This window comes from Talpa occidentalis, unplaced genomic scaffold (genome assembly GCF_014898055.3).
Source record: "Talpa occidentalis isolate TD23 unplaced genomic scaffold, MPIMG_talOcc4v2.1 talOcc4.13, whole genome shotgun sequence".
In the NCBI taxonomy this organism is placed as follows: domain Eukaryota; kingdom Metazoa; phylum Chordata; class Mammalia; order Eulipotyphla; family Talpidae; genus Talpa; species Talpa occidentalis.
The window spans coordinates 55,322,589-55,331,086 of record NW_023601322.1 but is presented as its reverse complement, the minus strand read 5'-3'; the positions used below and the strand labels follow the sequence as shown (position 1 = coordinate 55,331,086).

At 46.0% G+C, this 8,498-nt stretch overlaps 1 long non-coding RNA gene across 2 annotated transcripts; it reads left to right on the top strand.

Moving 5' to 3' along the window:
• Window positions 1-1,276: 1,276 nt before the first annotated feature.
• Window positions 1,277-8,498, top strand: LOC119243241 (uncharacterized). Of its 2 annotated transcripts, none has more exons than XR_005124666.2 (4): window positions 1,277-1,586; window positions 2,873-2,974; window positions 4,028-4,061; window positions 6,007-8,498. It is a non-coding gene; the product is annotated as an uncharacterized LOC119243241 (long non-coding RNA). The 2 variants fall into 2 exon arrangements; XR_005124667.2 differs by lacking the exon at window positions 1,277-1,586 and adding an exon at window positions 1,594-2,132.

Genomic DNA, 8,498 nt, shown 5'->3' with positions numbered 1-8,498 from the left:
TTGCTTAAAAAAGCGTTTTTTTGTAAAGCTGTCAGACAGCAGCTGGCAGAGAGTTGCAGCAAGAAAACCAGGAAAACAAAACCGCATGGTCTGCTCTTGTGGTGCTGTGAAACAGAGGGAAAGGAGAATGGAAAGACTGGCACTATAGTTATAAAGTCCCGACACCTGTGTATTTCTGAGAGAGAGAGAGAGAGAGAGAGAGAGAGAGAGAGAGAGAGAGAGAGAGTGTGTGTGTGTGTGTGTGTGTGTGTGTGTGTGTGTGTTCGTTCTCACCAGGGAACAGGTCTGGCAAAGTTACTGCCTTAGGCGGAGATACTTACCAGGGTATGTCTATTTTAGCAAGTTTTATTAAAAACAAATCAGTTTTGTGGCTTTACAGTCTTAGATTGCTTGGTGTTTTAAAGTGATCGGTAGAGGAGAGGAGCCTGATGTCCGGTGATAGACAGATAATGAAATGACGGAGCCCTGCCCTGGCCGGTTGACAAGCAGAGGTACAACAGGGTAGTTTGGCAGCCATTCATTGGCGGTAGAGTTTTGAAGCTTTGCGATTGTGATGACCCCACAAAGACTGAGATTGAAGGTTTAGAACAAACTCAGTGATAGGTAGTAGTAAGTGATGTTCTGTATATCCCTTGCGATCGGTTATGGTAACAACATGGACGTCCAAATCACTAATTGTGCTTTACTGTGAGGTCTTTCTTGAGATGATGGGCGGGGGGCAGGCGGGGGCGGGGGGTGGGATAGGTGATAAGATACCTTTCTTGGGTCATTTTCTTAAAACCTCACCAGGCAGACCTGCACTTCAAGTGGATCCTTGCTAGCTGTTCTGTTGTAATAAGACAAGGAAAGAAGTTATAATGAGTATATAACCTTGAAACAGGGCACTAGGGGTCCTGCAGCAGATCAGAAGGACAGTGCCTGGTGGATGACAGGTCACTGCCCGGGTTCTTCACCCGTGCACACAATTGCAAGGCCACTGCGGCTCAGGGAACAACAGTGGGGTTTATTTAACAAATGCGGGAAACAGAGTTTTCGGAAGCCCTAAACAAAAAGCCGCTCACCCAAGAGGTCGCTGTCCACCAACGTGGGCCTGGACCTCATGGCAGCCAGCGCACAGTGGGCCAGGACTCAACTCACCGCAGCCAGAGGCGCTCATATGAGATGACGCCGCAGCAGCCCACAGCCATAGTCTGAGGTCGGGCTGATGGACGTCACCAGACGCTGGGCCAGACAAGCCATGGAGGCAGCCGCACTAGCAGGCGGTGTCAGACAACTAACACCTCCAGAGGTGACCCAACACTGAGTGCTGTTCACCCGTCAAGAGTGCTGGACAGCACCAGCCAATAGTGCTGGTCAGCACTGGTCACCAGGAGGCAGCGATGTCAGCAACACCGTCTCAGCAGCTCTTTGTGAGGTGTTGAGCCACACCCAGAACAAGTAGCTCTTTGAGATACCAAGCCCTGAGGCCTCTGGTGCTCCTTTCAGGGGATGTCCGAGGAAGGGCAGTGGCCCCCTGGGCAGCGAAGAGCTCTCTGGCTTCTCTTTTTCCTCCAGAGGCCGGCTGCTGGATGCTTTCTTCTTCAGAGGTCAGGAACAGAGTCCTTCTGTGAAAGTCTGAGTGTCTCTCCTGAGGCCAGGAACCGAGAGTCCTCGTCAAGCACAGAGAGAGAGACAGTGATGATCCAAGTCCCAAGCTGGCTCCTGCCCCTGCCTTATCTCCTCCTTCAGAATGCCCCGTCTACAAGTCTGATGAGACCATTTTCAGCCCTGGGGCTGATTGGACTGTTTACCAGTCAGCTCATAGCTCACACCAGATTGGTCCATTCCACGATCCAGGCACCAAATCCATGGGCCTCTCTACTGCTGTAGCTGGAGGGAGCCTTGGTGCTGGAGCTGGCCCGTGGGGCCTCGTGCTCCTCCCTAAAGCCCTGAACCGGGGACTGCATGCTCAGGGGGTCGAAGCTGCCACCCGCCGTCACTGCCGGCCTTGGCCTGCCACCTGTGCCCCAGTGGGGCCTCTGGTGGTGGGTGCTAAAATGCCCACCTGCACTGCCCACAAGCAGCTTCTCAGGCCAAGTGCAGAGCCCCGAGGAGGGGAGGGGAACCCTGACTCCACCTTTGTAGGGTAGAAGGTATTTTAAATTTATTATTTTCTGCCATACATTATGTTTTGATACATGTGTATTCCAGAGCACTGTGCTTTGGAACATAGAGATAATACTTAAAATGGATTGCAAATAGTGCCTGAGGTCATTGGAAGAAGTCTTTGGCCAAAACATGTTTGTGACTCTGGTGTGTGTGTGTGTGTGTGTGTGTGTGTGTGTGTGTGTGTGTGTGTGTCTGTGTGTGTGTCTGTGTGTGTGTTCCTTCAGATTCTTGTGGAAAACTGGACATTGCCTGTATTTTGGATGCTGGGTTATTTTCTTCATGTTCTTCAGCTCATTTGGTTAAACTCTATTAACTGGAGTGTTTCATTTCTATTATTTCTAATTGCTGCTCGTCTTTTCCATGACTGTTAAATCACCGTCGTGTTGAAATTAACATGTAACCTACCTTCGGCTTTGTGTGGTAATACACAATTTCCTTGATGGGCCATCAGGAAGAGATGAGTGTTTGCTGGTAACTGGTGGGGATGAATGATAGAATTGGGCCCAGCTCTAAATATGCTGTGATGATCAAAATTGATGCCAGCAGCAGCTTTGTTGTCACCCATTTTGTTTTCCTATTTCAGAAGTGTGTATACTTTGTATTCCTGTAGCAATATTTGGGGATTATTGACTTAGTATGTGTCAGTGATTTTTGTATGTTTAAATTGTTAAATAATAAATTTCGATGAAATATCTTTAGATAGGAATTTTGTTTGCCTCCTTAGCCATATCCTACACATGAGAATTCCAGACTTGCCTCTGAGAAGGTGGATGACTATGAACATGTGGCAAAGTACATGAAGAACACTCAAGTAAAGTTACCCTTGGTAAGTGTTCATTTTTAAAAAGCATATTTTAATGAAAATGGGGGCAACATTCCATACATGCTGTCTGGAAACTTGGGAGATTATTTCAGTGGTTTACTGGTTCACTTTGTTCCAAATCAGATACATGTTAGTCTGTTTCCCTAAGTTAGGATGACTTTGTATTGCTACAGACTGTAGAAGAAAGTGTACTTAATGTGACCTGAGGGTGGGGGCAGTTAAGGTTGGGGGAGAAGTACTAGTCTTGGTTTCAGAGTTTGCTTGCTCTCCCATTATATCTTCACCTAGGCACTACTGACTTCCAGTGTCCCTTGGATCAAATTCAGCGCCTGGTGAACCTGGGTGGGGAAAGGTTACGTCTTCATTTGCGCTGGCTTCTACATGGAAGCTCTCAGTTTCTTTAACTTTGAATGCCAGCCCACCACTGTGACGTAGTCCTCAAGAGATTTTGCATAAGACATCTCTGGGGACAGTTTAGGCTATTGTTTACACTCATCGCTTCTTCAAAATTATGCTAATTACTGGAATTTCCACCAGGTCTCGTTAGTCAGGGTATTGCTGTATGTGTCTATTACTGTATCGAAATGGTTTCAGATCTTTTACAACTTTCAAGTATATTTAATTTCTCTTGTATGACTTAGAACTTTGTAACTCCTTGGTAAAACACAAAAATCTTATTTCCTCCAGCAGTACTGTTTGATGTTTGAAGCAAGATAGGACTTTTAATTTTTTCATTTTGCAAGTTAAAAATAAAAATGGATGCTTTTCCCAGTCGCACACACACACAGGACAGGAACACATGACTTCACACAAATTTACTGATCGCATGAAAATCGGTGGACTAATAAAACATTTGGCAAAAGTGCTAAGGAGATGGCATGAAAGGTGAATCTCACTGCTTTCTTTTACATGCTCAGATCAGTATGACATTCACAGTATTTTTTAAAACATCTGTAGTGAAGTGAGGGATGCTTGGGCAGCTCCATTGTTGAAACATAAGTATGTTTGTACTTGCGTGTTCAATCTAAAATTTTCTTTCTTTCTTCTTAATTTTAGGGAACCTTAAGTAAATCAGAATGGGAAGCTACCAGTGAGTATATCTCTTCAGTGCAGATTTATTGCTATTTTCAAAAAGTGATCAGTAAAATCTGAAATGAGAAATTTTCTAACAGGTTAAGGCGTGTGTGCACTTGTGTGTGTGTGTGTGTGCGTGTGCGTGTGTGTGTGTTTTCATATTTTCACATAGCTGCCCCATTCTTGCACTGTTGCTTAGGACCAAGAGGAAGATATATGCAGGGTGTTGCCTAATGTAAACTTTCACAAGCATGCTCAGATGCTTTTCTGCCTACTCGTTACCACATAACCATCTGTATCGGTTGTCTTTACCTCAGCTGCCTATTGGACATTTCGGCTTGTAGAACACTGCCATGTATTTTATTTGATTCTGGTCACTGCGGTGTGGTCAGTGAAGGCACGATAAGTAATAGAACCTTGAGTGAAGCGTAGTGAGCAGGGTATTTTAGAGGACTGGGGACGGGCATCATCCAGGGACATTCTGAAGCGAGGCCCCTGTCTCTGAAAGGGAACTCCAAGGCCTGGTGGATCTGTGAACTCCCATGGTTCTTCAACAGAAGTCACTGTCCAGAGCCTCACTCTTATCATGTTGTGTGGTTGCCCTGAAGACTTAGAAGGTAGTTCCCACCGTTCGTTTAAATGTCTGTTGATTATGTTGAAGGCACAGGTGGTCAGAGAGAATCCATTCCATAGACGTTTGAGCGTTGCTGTACGTTAACGGTCTGCGAAAGGGTGTTGGGGGCGCAAAAACGAGTGCGCGAGTTACTAGAGCTGTCTTGCAGAAGTGTGCTGTGTAATGCACACGTCTGCACTAATGCACAATTAAGTGCACTACAAGGCAAGCTGTTTTAAGGAAAGGAGGAGCGATTAATGAATTGCAGTGCTGATGACTGGATCACCTTGCCTGTTTTTCGTCTATCTGATCTACCTGCTGCAGTGCCAGCCATATTTCATTTCTCCTCAGAGAAATTGGAAACTAGTAGATAAAGGGGCATGACCAAAGTAGACTTTGAAATGGCTGGTGGTGTACTCCTATGCTGGTTGGGTTGGAAGAGTAGAGAGCCTCGAGGACTGGGAGGCTGTTAGGTGATCTGTGTTGTTCAGCTGTCTGTCCCTCGTTGAGAAATGAACTCAAGGAGTGAAGACTCGGGGCCTGTTACCCTGACTTGCTAGTTGAATGCCCTGGTGCATGCCCGGAACATCTGTGTGATGTTTCGATGATTTGTCATCTTTGCGGGTGCTTTCTGACCATAAAAATCTATCTGTATCTCGTTTGAAGACATAACGTGTTTGAACTAGAGTGTGATTCAGAATGAGGAGCCACGATGCTTTTAGATGTCTTTTTGAGTCAAAGCAGGAAGCCTTGTTTAAGGGAGCATGCTCTTGGGGCTGGCTGCATGCAGGAATATCGCTGTTGGGGCCAGATAAATCAAACCCTCCAGCACTACAGTTGGATAAGTGGGTGAATGTTGGTGTGCATGTTATGCATGTTCCTTTTAATTCTTAGCGGTAGGTTTTTTGTTTTCCTTTCCTTAGAGAAAACTGAGTAACGCTGTCATTAGTACTCGTAGGGGTGTAGTTGTTATACCTGTCTACCTCACACCAGGTAAAAAGAAGTTAGTCGTGCACTTTTTTTTAGTTTTGATTTTCTTTGCTTTCCTTACCTTCCACTGTTTCAGAGATTTTGAGAGCTGTCGAATTTGTTTTCTCAAGGGCAGTGGTACCACCGGGTATTAGAGTACGCGGGTATTTGCTTCTAAGTAAGCACATGTACGTGATCCCGTATCTGCTTAAATGTGATGCAGCATAATGGAGAAACTCTTGGAAATAATGGGACTGTTGCTCTTTAGAAGCCGCTAAGACTTTTTTGACCACATTGGGTCCAGGACCAAGACTGTTGTTCTGTTTGCCCTGAGGATATGAGAAACCAAACTCTGACTTATATTTATTCTCTTTTTTAGGTATTTACGTGGTGTTTGCATTTGAGAAGCAGCCGTAAGCACGTGTGCAGTAGCATCAGAACAGCTGTTGCATCCTTACGCAGTTGTGGATGATCCATCTGAGATAGACTGGACAACTTTCCGTTTGCTGCTTTTCATTTCTAAATGTGCAGAATGCTGCCTGGAAACTCCAGCGGATAAATTTGACCCTGCCGTCTGTGACAGATGAACATTTGTGTGTGTGTGTGTGTGTGTGTGTGTGCGCGCGTGTGTATGAGTGGGGACCTTTACAAATCTTACTTGTACGTAATGTCCTCAGGAGTCCATTTGCCTGTACTGTCTTAGCTCATCAAAATTGTAATAGTACATGTAAGAGCTGCTGACATCGTTCCACGGTGCTCTGATTTCCTCACTGTTTCTTTACGGTATTAAAGTTATTGCAGTGGTGGAATTGATGAGGGAACACACTGGTTTGGGTGTGGGTGGGGTGCGGTGTGACCATTTCTGTATTTTTGTTATTATATATAATGTTTTTCGAGATCAAGTGGATAGCATTCTGTGCAGGCTAATGTACGTCTTCAATATGTGTTGCTGAGTTGTGGTTAAAACAATTTTGGGCTGTCATAAAAGTCACTTACCTTGGAATTTCAGCCAGTTGTGACTAGTCATTATAAATAGCAACTGCCTTATTTGCTGGTATGATGCAATTCTGGAACTAAATAGAACTTTTTAGATCACAGCATATAATCTTGTGGGTTGGGGGGTGGGGGGGGCGCGAGAAGGGCTTCTCTCATACGATATCCCAAAAGATTTATATTTCCAAGTGTGAAGACTGATTTGTGTTACTTATCTTCATTGAACAAAACTGCTGTACTTCTCCTCGATGTTAGATCCAGGTTCCTGATGCTACGTCCTTCTAGATCCGTTGCCCCATGCAGCCCAGAAAGAAGCCCTGCCTGTCCCTCTGTTTCAAGGGGGTCCTTTTCACAGTAGGAGCGGGCATCTCATCCCCATTCAGAATTTGTAATTGTCGTATCAGAACTGTTGGAGTACTTCAGCCCTGGCTCCTTGCTTGATGGCATTTCCACAGCTGCCCCCCGGGGAAACTGTTGTCCTTACTTGCATCTCTGTATGGAAAGGACACCTGCCCTATGATAGGTGTGAAATACTTACAGGCGATTATTGCATTATGTTTTTTAGAAGTCACTTAATTATGTAATGCATGGCTTAAAAAGACATTACCTTCTATGATTATCTATCGTGCTGGTTAAAAAAGCAGTTTAGTCTCCATTTATTTGTATAGGTTGATCGTTCAGTGTTAGAGTAGCAGATCTTTTATCAAGGGAACTCAGTTTACCTAATTTCCGTTGCTTTTACAATCTCCATCTCCAAACTGTTTCCAGTTTGCAAAACTTGAGTGCTTTGCCTTAGTGGTGCTTTGACCTAAAGTCACTTGGGGGAGTTTAACAGTAGTACATCTGACTAAGGTGGCTGCCATTATCTTGCTAAGGGTTGAGCAGCCGTGCTGGGGGAGGTGGGAGTGGAGAGCCCTTAGGATTACATGATGGAAGTGCATTTCACTTCTGGGGGAACTACCAAAAAATATCTGCGTAGGGCAGAGTGTGGAAAGCTTCCGATGGCGTCTTAATCCTAAATAAGTGATCAAACTGTTTTTAGCTTCCTTTGCCCTGTCCACTCCGTGGATGATGGGAGTGATGTGGAGGGATGAATCCCCCCAAGGGATGGTGTGAGCAAGCTTGCTGGTGATAGCAAGCAGAGAGAAAAGAAAGGTGGAGTCCCCAGGGCTTTCAGTGTGTAGACAGGAACACACGTTCTGTGTGGGGAGGGAGATAGGTGAGGTGGCGAGGTGCTTCTGCCACTTGCCTTTTGCCTTGCGCTTTGCTGGCCTTGCCTTTGTTGTTCTTCCCTCCGCTCCCAGATGTCTCCTGTCTCCAGCGGCAATGAAGTGTCCAGGTAGTGACTAGGGAAGAACTGTTTGGCAACGGCAGCCTCTGCCCCCATCTCCCATCAGCAAGGGAGGACTTGTTGGTAGGACATCCCCTATGTCCAGTCCCCTGCCCCTCCCCCAACACTCCCGGCAGTCTAAGCATTGGAGGGATTTTCCAGGCGAGACTGGTAGCTGCTAAGAGAGGGACGTGACTGTTCACTCCTGGGGCAGTGATGTAAGCAGATCCTGGCAGTGAACGCAGGACGCTCCCAGACCTGCCCTTCAATTTGTCCTCTACGAGTGTCAGGTAGAACTGAAGATCAGATCAGCCGTTTGTGGAAAAGACAGCCTGAGATCAGTGTGATTGATCTGGGAACATGGCTGGATTGTGGCAGAACTGAGAATTCCCCATTGAATTCGGGCCTACTGTTATGCCGAAAGGAAAGGTGCCCGTAGCCTGTGCGTTCGTGGAAAGAAACTGGCCATTTCCACACCTCACCCTCACCTGCAGACCAGCCAGGGTGTGACTGCTCCTCCACCTGCCTCTACTTGTAGCCTGACTCCC